The sequence below is a fragment of the Psammomys obesus genome, unplaced genomic scaffold (assembly GCF_907164565.1).
Source record: "Psammomys obesus unplaced genomic scaffold, mPsaObe1.curated_primary_1811, whole genome shotgun sequence".
NCBI lineage: Eukaryota > Metazoa > Chordata > Mammalia > Rodentia > Muridae > Psammomys > Psammomys obesus.
Window position 1 is genome coordinate 10,857,717 of NW_026596100.1, and position 16,028 is coordinate 10,873,744.

Sequence of the window (16,028 nt, forward strand, 5' to 3'; positions counted from 1 at the left end):
AGTTTTCATAAGAACTCTATCTGATTGGCCTGCTCATTGATCACTTCCCCCTGAGGGGGGAGCAGCCTTACCAGGCCATGGTAGAGGACAATGCAGCCACTTTTGATGAGAACTGATAGACTAAGATCAGAAAGAAGGAGAGGAGGACCTCCCCTATCAGTGGACTTGGGGAGTGGCATGCATGCAGAAAGGGGAGGGAGGGTGGGATCTGCAGGGGAGGAGGGAGAGGCTTATGGGGGGATACAAAATGAATAACGTGTAATTAATAAAAAATTTTAAAAAAAGAACTCTATCTTAAAGGGCTCTGTATCTTAAAGCTTCTATAACCCTGGTATTCTGATGATGTACATTCTGATAACATTTGTGGCCTACCCTCTTACATTTCTTTTCTTCCTCTGTCAACTCTTGATATTCCCTCCAAGTGAATTCACGAACTTTTTTTTTTTTTTTTTTTTTTTTTTGTCATTACCCACTGAGTTTAGCAAGAGCTATATGCATAATCCATTTAGTGGATTTGGAATTGTCCACTAAAGCCTGTTCATCTAATCTTTGAGTATAATTGAAGATGATGAACACCCTTCTCTAGAACTGATCAGTAGCCAGAAGCTCACCAGAGAAGGTAGGATGCTATAAGCCCACCCTGGATCTCTGCATGATTGATGACAGGCCCTGCTTTGTACTGGCCCAGTTGAGGCAACTTTTCTTGCTCTGAGAACCTGATATAATGGGTATGTCAAGCCTGGAAGCTAACATTTCTTTGCTCTTTTATTTCTCAGTTCATTCATATTTTATTTCCTGTACCCTGCTTGAATGGTGTTCTCTGAGTCTTGTTGAGTAGGAGGTGAATGAGATAGGAGGATAATATAGTAAAAATTGTCTTGTTTAAGGATGAATACTGAAGCACACAGGTTCCACACTTTCATTATTCATTCATGAGTTGCTAAAAATCTTTTTTAGTCATTTGTAGAATAGAGTAACAGTCCTAATCCTGTGTTAGAGTTTTGTCATCAGTCACAGATCTCCATGAAAGTTTTGTTTCTTATTCACTCCCTCAGGTGATCAAGAAAAAGTAGAGATGGCTAAAGTATGGCCAAATATTTTTCTCCAGGCAATTTAAGTCTCTGCTAAAATTTTCAATAGGAAGTAAGGTTTTCTTAGGGGAAATACTCTGGAAATGTGGATTACTTCCCCCTTTCCTCATAAGGGCATCAGCTATAAGTATTTAAATTAATATCTTTATAATTTCATAGACATAAAATTCACAAAAGTGTTGGGTCTCACTGATTTTCCAAGGACTGCAGCCTTCAAAATTCCCACTTGAAGGACAGTTTGTGCATAGCCTCCAGCAATTTGAAAACAACACTGAGCTGTCTCCTTATCCCTCATTTTCACCCTTAAGTAAAAACAGATCAGCTGTGAATCTATGTTACTCTAATGATATTTTAGAATGCTGCATCAACTTGTGGTTAGAGCTTTTTGCCTATCAAACATAAGGTGAGATAAATATGAGATAGCTTAAAGTCCAGCTATGAATTTTGAAAGTATGATGAAACCAAAGTAATTATGACCAATTGAGTAATGGAGTCAGAAAATGTTCAAAAACTCTTTGGGCAGAGTAGATTGGAAAAGTGAAATAATTATAGTTTACTTTTGGACAAAAGACACAATGAATGCTATTATTTAAGCTTGTGCTACAAACAATGTTTGTTACCTCTTCACAATAACCATTCATTTTAAGAAATATGTCATTATAGACATTTTAATATACTTATCTAATTGTAAGCTGTACATAAAAGATTTTACAATCAGTACTGTGATAGCTCTCATTATTTGCACTTATAGACTCTTGAAATTTGTATTCATATATTCTTAAATACTCAATCAGAAGCATAACCATAGCAAATTAAAATAGAAACTGATGGCAGAATATACATCAAGAAGCACTCAAAGACTAATTGTTTTTTTTTCATTTTTAGAGTCTAATTATTTTCCATATGTTGCATTTGTCTTTTTTATTAAATTTTATATTTTATATTAATTACAGTTTATTCACTTTGTATCCCAGCTGTAGCCCCTCCCTCATTCCTCCCAATCCCACCTTACCTCTCTCATCTCCTCCCATGCCCCTTTCCAAGTCCACTAAGAGGGGAGGTCCTCCTCCACTTCCATCTGACCCTAGCTTATCAGGTCTCATCAGAACTGGCTCCATTGTCTTCCTCTGTGACCTGTCAGGGCTGCTCCTCGCTTAGGGGGAGGTGATCCAAGAATCAGACACTGAGTTGATGTCAGAGACAGTCCGTGTTCCCCTTACTAGGGAACCCCACTTGGATACTAAGCTGCCATGGGCTACATCTGAGCAGGGGTTCTAGGTTATATCCATAAATGGTCCCTGGTTGTAGTATCAATCTCAGAAAAGACCCCTGTGCCTAGACTCTTTGGTTCTGTTGTTCTCCTTGTGGCACTCCTGTCCTTTCTAGGTCCTACTCTCTCTCTCTCTTTTTTCATAAGTTTCCCTGCACTCTGCCCAAAGTTTGGTTATGAGTCTCAGCCTCTGCTTTGATACCCTGCTGGGTAGAGTCTTTCAGAGGACCTTTGTGCTAGATTCTTGTACTTCTTCCAATGTCCATCCCATGTGTCTTTCTGAGTGAGGATTATCTAGGGTTCTTCTTCTTGCTTAGCTTCTTTAGGTATAGAGATTTTAGTATGTTTATTCTACGTTATATGTCTAACCTCCACTTACAAGTGAGTATATACCGTATGTGTCTTTCTGCTTCTGAGATATTTAGGGTCTAATTTTGGAAAATGTAAAGTACCCCTGTTGCATAAAATTATTTGTTTTCATATTGGCATAAATAGATCAAAACACTTTTATGAGTTCAAAAAATTCTAAATGCTATTTTCATATGACTTTCAGGGTAAATCAAATAAATTTCTGGACAGAAAATAACTGTGACAATAATAAAAGTCATTTATAAATCTTGTAGCAAATAAATATGTACCAGTTGTCAATAAAATATGTTTTTCTAAAGTAAAAGATTTAGCAATATTTGATAACAAACCTAATGGTAGTTTTCCAGTGTTCCTATAGAAAGTGAGTCTTTCCCTTCATTTCTTTATATGGTAGTTGGGATTCTATACTCAGCAGCACTTCCTAGAGGTGGTTTCTACCCATAAACAAAATAAAATATTTTTTTTCTGAAATTATAAATACAAGTTAAATATTAGAGTGAACTAAATTAACTATAACACAGCTCTTCACAATAAGAATTTGGACAATCTGCTTCATTAAATAAAAAAATTTAGAAAACTAGAGTAAGTAATCAAAATGCAACGAAACACATAGAATAACATTAATATGACATTAGTATGGTAATCATTTATTGCTGAGCTCTTGACGTGTGTATTCATTTCTTTTTTTTAGAAACTTTTTTTTCATTTATTTATTAATTTTTCACACTATATCCCCCTCCCTAGTCCCTCCCAATTCTACTTTTCCTCCCTCATCTCCTTCCATGCCCCTCCCCAAGTCCACTGAGGACCTCCCCTTCCATCTGCTTCAAGCCTATCAGGTATCACACATCAGGACTGGCTGCATTGTCTTCCTCTGTGGTCTCGTAAGATTGCTCCCCACTCAGGGGAAGGTGATCAAAGAGCCAGCCCATGAGCTCATGTCAGAGACAGCCCCTGTTCCCATTACTAGGGTACCCTCTTGGAGATTGAGCTGCCATGGGCTACATCTATGCAGGGGTTCTAGCTTATCTTCATGCATAGTACTTGGTTGGAATATCAGTCTCAGAAAAGACCCCTGTGCCCAAATTTTTTGGTTCTGTTGCTCTCCTTGTGAAGCTCTTGTCCTCTCCAGGTTTTTCTTTTTCTTTTTTAATTTTTATTTTTTCTTATTAGTTACATTTTATTAACTCTGTATCCCAGCTGTATCCTGCTCCCTCATTTCCTCCCAATCCCACCCTTTCTCCCTATTTTCTCCACCTTTCCCCTTTCCAAGTCCACTGATGAGGGGACCCTGTTCATTCATCTGACCCTGTTTTAAGGTCCTCTTCTGTGGCCTAACAGGACTGTTCCTCCCTTGGGGGGTGGGGAGGTCAAAGAGCCAGCCACTGAGTTCCTGTCAGAAATAGTCCTTCTCCCCTTACTATGGGGAACCAATTGGTCACTGAGCTACCACAGGCTACATCTGAGCAGAAGTTCTAGGTTATATCCATACATGGTCCTTGGTTGAATGTCAGTCTCAGAAAAGACCTGGTGCCCAGATATATTTGGCCCTTGTGGAGCTCCTATTCTTTCCCCATCATACTAACTTCCCTTCTTTCATGTGATTCCCTGTACTCTGCCGAAGGTTTGGTTATGAGTCTTAGTGTCTGCTTTGAAACACTGCTAAGTAGAGTCTTTCAGATGCCTTCTGCAGTATACTCCTGTCATACGTTCAATGCACCTCCCATCTGTCTTTCTAAATGAGGATTGATTATCTTATCCCGTGTCTGCTCTCTTGATTATCTTTTTTAGGTGTATAGATTTCATTATGTTTATCATATCTTATAGGTCTATATAAGCAAGTATATACCGTGTTTGTCTTTCTCCTTCTGGGATATTTCACTCAGAATGATCTTTTGTGTGTATTCATTTCTAAAGAGAGGATTTCAATTGTTTAGCCTAATTTTATACCCAATATTATTTTCAACAGCTATTATGTTTCAAATGAGCTCTTAAAATGTTTGTTAAATAGGATTGAGATTATAACAATGAATAGATTAGGTATTTTTCACAATAACTTTAATGCTAATAACTGGAATACATAAAATGATCTGTTTAGTTATGTGTATATGTCAGATGAAAAGGTTGTTATTGTTGTTAAAAAATCACAAGGTTTGTTAATCTTAATATTTGTAATTAGTGATAGAATTATGTCTCAATAGAAGGCTTAAATAAAGTAATCAGCACAAAATTGTCTGTGTGTGGTTTCTTGAAAGAGGAGCTATTTAAAATTTAAGCATCTTTTCAAGTCATTTTCTATGAACAGTGATGGCCTTAAAAGTAGAGTGTCACTTATAAGAAAGCTTGAGATGAAAGGAAAACAAAAAATATATATTATAGCAGATTTACTGACCTTTGTTCAAGTCAGTAAAATTAAATATAAATATCAAGTTCAAGATTCAATGTTGACTGAATCCAAGTGAGCAAAAATTTAGAGTGATAGTTTATCTTAAGGTTGCCATTTCACCTAGCCATGGCAATCTTTGAGTCTATAAATATTACCATCACTTCCACAATAAAACTCCTTTCAACACTAAGAAAGCTAGACAACAAGGAGAGAATTTCTTAGTCAGTTCAAGACTTTTTAATTCTATGTACTACAACCAAACTATTTGGTGTCTTCAGTAACAGGGTCTTACCAATTAGTTACAATGAGCAACCAACAGCAATGGCAATAGCCTATATTGTTTTGGATGATTATGTGGCCTCCCTTACCAATAATCATGCACAGAACCCAGAAAGACAAAAAACAAAACAAAACAAAACAAAACCAAAACATGTGCTTTTGCATGCAGAGATCTTATCTTTTAATAAACACATATGTTCATATATATCAGTTATGCTATGGGTAAATAGAGGATAGACATGGAAAAAAAGGACAGATAGGATATGAAAAAGGAAAAGAGATTGGGCAAGGGTATAACCAGGGGCAGTATTGGGTAGAAAAGACAAGAAAAAAAAATTGCTAAAACAGTATGCTCAAAATGTAATGATATCTACCACCTTTTACACTGTTAAAATATTTTAATTTTTATTAAAATAAAAATGTTAGTTATGAGTCTCAGCATTTGGCTTTGATACACTCCTAGGTAGAGTCTTTCAGAGGCCCTCTGCCGTAGGCTCCTATCCTGTTACTTGTTTTCTCCTACTTCCAATGTCCATCCCAGTTGTCTTTCTAAGTGAAGATTGATCATCTTACCCAGGGTCCCCTTTCTTGTTTATCATCTTTAGGTATACAAATTTTATGTGTTTATCTTATCTTATAGGTCTAGTGTGCATTTATAAGTGAGTATATACCATGTGTGTCTTTCTGATCCTGGAATACCTCACTCGGGATGATCTTTTCTAGATCCCACCATTTGTCTGCAAATTTCATGATTTCCTTGTTTTTGATTACTGAGTAGTATTCCATTGTGTAAAAGTACCAAAACTTCTATATACGCTCCTCCATTGAAGGACATTTGGGTTATTTCCAGGTTCTGGCTATTAGAAATAAAGCTGCTACAAACATGGTTAAGCAAATATCCTTGTTGTGTACTTGAGTACCTTTTGGATATATGCATAGGAGTGTTATAGCTGGATCTTGAGGAAGCACTATTCCTCATTGTCTGAGAAAGAACCAGATTGATTTCCAAAGTGGTTGTATGTTTGTATTCCCACCAGCAAAGGAAGAGGGTTCTCCAGTCTCCCCAACTTCTCTAGCATGTGTTGTCAATTGAGTTTTTGACCTTAGGAATTTCTTTGTCAAAAATCAAGTAGTCATAGGTGTGTGGGTTTATTTCTGGGTCTTCTATTCAGTTCCAATGATCTTCCTTTCTGTTTCTATGCCAATACCATGCAATTTTTATTAGTATTGCTCTGTAGTACAGCTTGAGATCGGGGATGGAGATACCTCCAGATGATCTGTGGTTGTTCAGGATCGTTTTGGAAATTATGGGATTTTTTGTTTCTCTGTATGAAGCTGAGAATTTTTCTTTCAAGGTCTGTAAAGTACTGTGTTGGTATTTTGATGGGAATTGTATTGAATCTGTAGATTGCAGGAAATCATATGAAAGAAGGGGAAGTTAGTACGACCTGGAGAGGACAGGAGCTGCACAAGGACCAAATACATCAGCCACAGGGGTCTTTTATGAGACTGTTTCTCCAACCAAAGACCATGTATGGATATAACCTAGAACCCCTGCTTCAATGGAGCCTATTGCTGCTCAGTATCCAAGTGAGTTTCCCTAGTAAGTAAAACAGGGACTGTTTCTGACATGAACTCAATGGCTGGCTCTTTGACCTCCCCACCCCCACCTCAACACAAGGGAGAAGCACCCTTGCTGGGCCACAGAGGAGGACATTGCAGCCAATCCTGAAGACATCTGATAAGCTAGGGTCAGATGGAAGGGGAGGAGAACCTCCCTTATCAGTGGACTTGGAAAGGGGCAAGGAAGAGAAGAGGGAAGAAGGGTGGGATAGAGAGGGAATGAGGGAGGGAGCTACACTGGGATACAAAGTAAATAACTTGTGATTAATATAAAAAATAAAAATTATTTTAAAAAATCCTTTGAAGCAATCTAAATAATAATAAAAATAGCTTTTTATAAAAAAAATAATTTAGAAAACATGAACAGGGAAGCAATCATAATTGAGAAGAGTGAAGGGTCCCTTATCTCATTCATCCAACCTACTGAAATTAACTTACAATACCTAGGGACAATCACTCTAGTAAAGCACTAGAAAAGAAACAACCATACTTTATAATAATTTACCTGTTTTGTCTGCATGTAAATGCTGGTATTAAGATAGGCTATTCTATGTAAGTGTATGTGTATAGAATTTAGACCCTAGAATTGGTGAAGATGATTTCACTTTTTGAAATGGTATTAGAAAATGTGATAGTGCTAAGACAGCAGAAGGAACGAATGAATATCATGATTGTGTCAGGGAATGTTTGTAATTTGCAATGATTTTAGTAATAATTATTTTCTTGAGGAGTTGGGAATACTGACAAGAAGTTCAATATTAGCCCTAGAGAGACAACAATAATCTCTCATCTGATGCCACAAATAATGACATCCGAAGCTCAGTGGTTGGGTACCCATTAGGAAAGATTGAGAATTCTGTACAAAAAAGTATAGGAAACAGTATTAAATTCTTGGTCATTCAAAGAATTGAATTAATAAACTGTAACATCTTATAATAAGGAACTCTTTCTAAACATCTCTTATCCAAATACTTTAATGCTAAGGGTAAGTTTGTTTTGTTTTGTTTTGTTTTGTTTTTTGTCTAGAATTTATATTCTAGCATTGTCAAATATTTAGTTAATTGGAAAAATCATCAAATAGCATTATTTAAAATTCACACTTTTCTTGGAATAAAAACTACATATTTTAGCAATTTTATTTTGTATATAATGAATGGAAAGATTCAGCCCTAAATGAAATTATGAAGCTTGCTAGTAAAATGAAATTAAGTAACTGTATGTCAATATGTTGTTTGACTCATTTTTAAAAGTGATGCATTCATGTCAAATTTGAATAATTTGCCCTAAGATAATCAGTAGTGCCGTTAATGCACTTTAGAATTACAGAAAACTATTTCCACTACATTTTCTTGATCTTCTAATAGGCAAGTAATTGTAATCAGAATCTATTAGGCTTTTGTCACCATAAAAATAAACATACATACATTAGGCAACCACAAGATATTTACCTGTACTTATTTGTAATCATACCAATGACTTTATGTTTACATTATTAAATGTTGTCTTAGCCACTGTTCTATTTCTGTGAAGAAACACTAAGATGAAGGCAACTCTTATAAATAAAAAGACAGCATTTAATTGGAGGCTTGTTTACAGTTTCAGAGGTTTAGTCCATTATCATCATGGCAGGGAGCATGGCAGCATGCAGGCAGACAGGGTGCTGGAGAAGCAATTGAGAGCTACATCCTGATCCACAGGCAGAGGGCTTGGCATAGGCTTTTTTTTCTTTATTAATTACACTTTACTCACTTTGTATCCCCCCCCCCCCCGCCGTGGTACTGTTCCTCCTCTCCTCCCAATCCCTCCCTTCCTCCACACTCTGTCTGCATGCCCCTCCCAAAGTCCACTGATAGGGGAGGACTTTTTTTTCTTCCTTCTGATCCTAGTCAATTAGGTCTCATCAGGAGTGGCTGCAGTGTCTTCTTCTGTGGCCTGGTAATGCTGCTTCCCCCTAAGGGGAAGGTAATTAAAAAGCAGGCCAATCAGTTCATGTCAGAGACAGTCTCTGTTCCTATTACAATGGAACCCACTTGGATACTGAACTGACATGGGCTACATCTGTGCAGGGGTCTTAGGTTATCTCCATGCATAGTCCTTGGTTGGAGTATCAGTCTCAGGAAAGACCCCTGTGCTCATATTTTTTTGGTTCTGTTGCTCTCCTTGTAGAGTTCCTGTCCTCTCCAGATCTTATTGTTTCCCACTTCTTTCCTAAGATTCCCTGCACTCTGTCCAAAGGTTGCCCATAAGTCTCAGTATCTTCATTGATAGTCTGCAGGATAGAGCTTTTCAGAGGTCCTCTGTGGCAGGCTCCTGACTTGTTCCGTCTTTTCTCCTTCTTCTGATGTCCATCCTCTTTGCCTTTCTGGATAGAAATTGAGCATTTTAGCAAGAGTCTTCCCTCTTGATTGGTTTCTTTAGGTGTACAGATTTTAGTTGGTTTATCCTATTTTATATGCTTATATGAATGAGTATATACTGTGTGTATCTTTTTGCTTCTGGGATAGCTCACTCAGGATGATCTTTTCCAGATCCCAGTTTACCTGCAAATTTCATGATTTCCTTATTTTTTTTGTTTTGTTTTGTTTGTTTGTTTGTTTGTTTTTTGTTTTTGTTTTTGTTTTTGCTGAGTAATATTCCATTGTGTAGATATAACACAATTTGTGCATCCATTCCTCCACTGAGGGGCATCTGGGCTGTTTCCAGCTTCTGGCTATTACAAATAAGGCTGCTACAAACATGGTTGAGCAAATGTCCTTATTGTGTACTTGAGAATCTTTTGAATATATGCCTAGGAGTGGTATAGCTGGATCTTGAGGAAGCGCTATTCCTAGTTGTCTGAGAAAGTGCCAGATTGCTTTCCAGAGTGGTTGTACAAGTTTACATTCCCACCAGCAGTGGAGGAGGGTTCCCCTTTCTCCACAACCTCTCCAGCATGTGTTGTCTCTTGAGTTTTTTATCTTAGCCATTCTGATGGGTGTAAGGTGAAATCTTAGGGTCGTTTTGATTTGAATTTCCCTGATGGCTAATGAGGTTGAGCATTTCTTTAAATGTTTCTCTGCCATTCGATATTCCTCTGCAGAGAATCCTCTGTTTAGCTCTGTACCCCATTTTTTAATTGGATTACTTGACTTTTTGCTGTTTAATTTCTTTAGTTCTTTATATATACTGGATATTAGCCCTCTGTCAGATATAGGTTTGGTGAAGAGCTTTTCCCAATCTGTAGGCTGTCGTTTTGTTATGAGGACAGTATCCTTTGCTTTACAGAATAATCCTATATCCTCTAAGGAAATAGCAGCTGTCATCAAAAGGCTACCATGCAAAAAAAGCCCAGAGCCAGATGGTTTCAGTGCCGAATTCTACCAGACCTTCAAAGAAGAGCTAACACCAATACTCTTCAAACTATTCCACAAGATAGAAACAGAAGGAACACTACCAAACTCATTCTATGAAGCCACAGTCACCTTGGTACCTAATCCTCACAAAGACCCAACAAAGAAAGAGAATTTCAGGCCAATCTCCCTCACGAACATTGATGCAAAAATATTCAACAAAATACTTGCAAACTGAATCCAAGAACACATCAAAGACATCATCCACTACAACCAAGTAGGCTTCATCCCAGGCATGCAGGGGTGGTTCAATATACGGAAATCCATCAGTGTGATCCTCCACATTAACAAACTGAAGGAGAAAAACCACATGATCATCTCCTTAGATGCTGAAAAGGCATAGGCTTTTTAAACTTCCAAGTCCACCCTAAGTGACACACCTCCTCCAACAAGGCCTAATTCTTCTAATAGTTTCAAATTGTGTCATTACCTGATGACTAAGTATTCAAATACATGAACCCATGGAGACCATTCTTCTACAATCCACCACATGTGACTTGGATTTTTATTTTTAATACTTTCTAGAAGGTAATATTGAGATGTAGCATTTTATTCATAGACTTGTTCATTGCAAATATACTTTTTTGTAGGGATATATCACAATCTTTACCCTAGTGAGTACTCTGTTGTTGTCTTGCAACTTTTTAACTGAGTAAGCATATCAATAAATTTTACCCTTTCAAAAATAATTTCATGGTGCAAATATATACATACCACCCAAGTAATGTTAGTTTTTATTATGTAAATGAAATTTCATTTAAAATGTTTTACTTGTGAATTTAGTTTACTTTTTTGCATCACTTAGAAGTATATTTCCACTCTTCTGTTGTTTGCTTTTTTACTGTTGTAAAATTTCATTTAACCCAGATTAGGCTCAACTTGCTATACAACTTGATCCTGATCCTTTGATTTTACTTCCTGACTGCTGTGTTTGTAGCTATCTACCACCATATTTTGTTGTAGTCTCATTATTTAACAAGTATGCCTAGTATATTGTTTTATGTTAATATGTACACAGATAGAGGAAATAGACTTAAATATACCTGAAATTTGTATGTTTTTCACTTTAAACAGCTTTATTAACATACAGCTCACATAGTAAGAGTCACTTTTACTGAATTGTACAAACACTTCCAAGGTTTTTAGTGTATTCAGAGCTGTGTGACTATCACTCTTATATTCATTTTAGAGTGTGATTAGTACTACCTAAAAGATACCTCTTATAGGTTATTCTTCAACTTCATCTCATCTTCTAAAAGATTTTAGTATTGCCTCTCTGGAAAAATAAATGTTACACAGCTTGAGATGCCATAAGGGGAAACATTATTATTATTATTATTTCCAGAGAATAGCATATCTGACACAGGTGAATATCTAAGATTACAACTGGGCAAGTCAATTGCCCAGCAAGGGAGCTTACTCAGGAAGGCAACAAAACACCTAAGAAAGATGGAAACAGTTTAAACCTTGCTAAAGAGATAAAAGAAATAATTCTTCCTTTAATATGATAATGTATTATTCCTTCCAGAATTCCCTCTTCTCAGTGGAGTTGTTAAGGTCCAAGAATTTGGGAAATAATCCACTGTGAAGACCAAGTTCGAGCCAGCAAAAAGTATCTTTATTCAAAACCTGATATCAGAGAGACTGCTGGGTGCAGGCTGGGTACACAGTGGATAGAGCAGGGTGACATTTTAAAGCACAAACTACACAAATTAGGTGGAGGAGGGCCATCCAGTCAGATACATGCATACATTATATATTTTACACCTGGTATCTTAAGTAGCTGTCTACATCTTAAGTCTGGCTTCTTTGATAGTGTGGTCTGGATCAAGGCCAGCTAATCTTAGTGCTCATTCAACAGCCTTTAGGTCTTGATGAGGCTGGGCGCTAGCCAAGGAAGCATGGGGTGAGGCCTTGTGGTCTAGATGCATCCAGGACATTTGAACTTAGAAGCTACTTCTGGGAATTGGAGCTGAATCTGGGAATTCAGCTTAGTACAGGATGGGAACTATGTACAAGATAGTCTCTGTAGCTAAGAAGCGCCCCCTAGAGTTTCGGGGCGGAACTGCAGCCATGCTGCTTTGCAGGTCTGCCCACTTTGACCTGATTTTTCCTTTTTCTTCTGCCTGTGTTGTTAGCATGGTCTCTAAACTTCTAGCTTCATTTTTTTTTTTCTCTCTAAAGCTCCCGTCCTCACTGGTGCTAAGCTATCTACTCTCAGATATCACATGTGCTAATAAGAACTTTAATCAGTCTTCGTTTTTACTTTGGGGAACAAGCACCAGGGAATACGTGTTCAAAAAATCGACCTTTAGATAAATTCATGGAACAGGGGTTTGTCTTTGACATGAAAACTCATGGGCTGGCTCTTTGATCACCTCCTCCTGAGGTGGAAACAGCCTTAGCAGGCCACAGAGGAAGACAATGCAGCTACTCCTGATGAGACCTGACTAGGATCAGATGGAAGGGGAGATCTAGGGGAGGGGCATAGGAGAAGAAGAGGGAGGGAGGGAAGATGGATTTGGGAGAGGATGTAGGAGGGGGCTATAGCTGGGATACTAAGTGAATAAACTGTAATTAATAAAAATAAAATTAAAATTAAAAAAATAATGCATAAAAAGAGGACAGAAAAAAACAAGAAATGTTATTAAGTGTCAACTAAAGTATAAAGGATTTTGTTAACCCTGAAAATGTCACGAGAAAAAAAAATCCATACTTTTTGAAGTAAGCTTTAATTAAATAATTGTCAGGTTGAAGGACTCTAGTCAGGCCCATCTCTGGGTTTCTATGAAATGGCCACAAGTCACTCTCTGCAGAAGCTCCAAAAGGCAAAACTTCTTTGTGTATCTGTGCAGGTCTCTTAGGTTATCTCCATGCATAGTCCTTGGTTGGAGTATCAGTCTCAGGAAAGACCCCTGTACTCAAATTTTTTGGTTCTGTTGCTCTCCTTGTGGAGTTCCTATCCTCTACAGATCTTACTGTTTCCCACATCTTTCCTAAGATTCACTACACTATGTCCAAAGGCTGCCCATAAGTCTCAGCATCTGCATTGATAGTCTGCAGAGCAGAGCCTTTCAGAGGTCCTCTGTGTCAGGCTCCTGACTTGCTCCCTCTTTTCTCCTTCTTTTGATGTCCATCCTCTTTGCCTTTCTGGATAGGAATTGAGCATTTTAGCAAGAGTCCTCCCTCTTGATTAGTTTATTTAGGTGTACAGATTTTAGTAGGTTTATCTTATATTATATTTCTATATGAGTGAGTATATACAGTGTGGATCTTTCTGATTCTGGGATATGGCAGTTCAGTATCCAAATGGGTTCCATTGTAATCTGACATGAACTGATTGGCCTGCTCTTTAATTACCTCACTCTGAGGGGGGAGCAGCATTACCAGGCCACAGAAGAAGACAATGCAGCCACTCCTGATGAGACCTAATTGACTAGGATCAGAAGGAAAGTAAAGAAGACCTCCCCTATCAATGGACTTGAGGAGGGGCATGCATGCAAAGGGTGGAGGAAGGGAGGGATTGGGACTGGAAGAAGGAGGGAACCATAGGGGGGATACAAAGTGAATAAAGTGTAATTAATAAAGAATTTTTTTAAAGGCAAAACTTCACTGCTTCAGTAAATATTGAAGCATACATCCTGATTTGTCTCCTGCCTATTATCCCTCCTACTCACACTTAACAAGTACTTCCACAGCAAACAAACTTGTTTAGCAACGCGAAACATGTTTTTCCCAAGAAAAAGAAACACAACTTCCAAATATCCCAGAAAGTTATCTGTCCTTGGGCAGGTCAGGCTTACAGCTGAACTCTGGCTCTTACAAATTACCTTTTTCTTTCTTTTTTTCTTTTTTATTATTATTATTAATTACACTTTATTCATTTTGTATCCCCCCATAAGCCTCTCCTTCCTCCCCTCCCAATCCCACCCTACCTCCCCTTTCTTCATGCATGCTTCTCCCCACATCCACTGATAGGGGAGGTCCTCCTCTCCTTCCTTTTGATCTTAGTCTATCAGATCACATCAGGAATGGCTGGATTGTCTTCTTCTGTGGTCTGGTAAGGCTGCTCCCCTCTCAGGGGGAGGTGATCAAAGAGCAGGCCAATCAGTTTATGTCAGAAGCAGTCCCTCTTCCCATCACTATGTAAGCCAGTTGGACACTAAACTACCATGGGCTGCATCTGTGCAGGGGTTCTAGGTTATCTCCATGAATAGTCCTTGGTTGAAGTATGAGTCTTTGAGAATTTCTCTGTATTCAAATTTTCTTATTTTGTTGCTCGCCTTGTGGAGTTCCTGTCCTCTCCAGCTCTTGCTATTTCCCATTTCTTACATAAAATTCCATTCACTCTGCCCGCCAGTTGGCCATCAGGCTCAGCATCTGTTTTGACAGTCTGCAGGGCAGAGGGTTTCAGATGCCTTCTGTGGCAGGTTCCTAGGTTGTTTCCTGTTTTCTTCTTCTGATATTCAGAGGCCCTCTGTAGCAGATTCATAGGTTGTTTCTTCTGATGTCCATCCTATTTGCCTTTCAGGATGGGGATTGAGCATTTTAGTTAGGGTCCTCTCTTTTGCTTAGTTTGTTTAGATGTACCGATTTTAGTGGGTTTATCCTATGTTGTATGTTTATATGAGTGAGTATATACCATATGTGTCTTTTTGCTTCTGGGACAACTCACTCAGGATGATCCTTTACAGGTCCCACCATTTACCTGCAAATTTCATGATTTCCTTCTTTTTCATGGCTGAGTAATACTCCATTTTGTAGATGTACCACAATTTCTGCATCCATTCTTCAGTTGAGGGGCATCTGGGCTGTTTCCAGCTTCTGGCTATTACAAATGAAGCAGCTACAAGCATGGTTGAGCAAATGTCCTTTTTGTATACTTGAGCCTCTTTTGGATATATGCCTAGGAGTGGTATGGCTGGATCTTGAGGAAGCGCTATTCCTAGTTGTCTGAGAAAGCGCCAGATTGATTTCCAGAGTGGTTGTACCAGTTTACATTACCACCAGCAGTGGAGGAGGGTTCCCCTTTCTCCACAACCTCTCCAGCATGTGTTGTTACTTGAGTTTTTCATCTTGGCCATTCTGATGGGTGTAAGGTGAAATCTCAGGGTTGCTTTGATTTGCATTTCCCTAATGGCTAATGAGGTTGAGCATTTCTTTAAATGCTTCTCTGATAATTGATATTCCTAAACAGAGAGTTCTCTGTTTAGCTCTGTTCCCCATTTTTTAAGTGGACTACTTGGTTTGCTGCTTTTCAGCTTCTTTAGTTCTTTATATATACTGGATATAAGTCCTCTCTCAGATAAAGGGTTGGTGAAGATTCTTTCCCAATCTGTAGGCAATCGTTTTGTTTTGATGACAGTATTCTTTGCTTTACAGAAGCTTTTCAGTTTCAGGAGGTCCCATTTATTGATTGTTGCTCTCAGAGCCTGTGCTGTTGGTGTTCTGTTCAGGAACTTTTCTCCTGTACCAATGAGTTCTAGGGTATTCCCCACTTTTTTTTCTAGCCAATTTAATGTGTCTGGTTTTATGTTGAGGTCTTTGATCCACTTGGACTTCAGTTTTGTGCAGGGTGATAAGAATGGATCTATTTTCATTTTTCTACATGTAGGCATCCA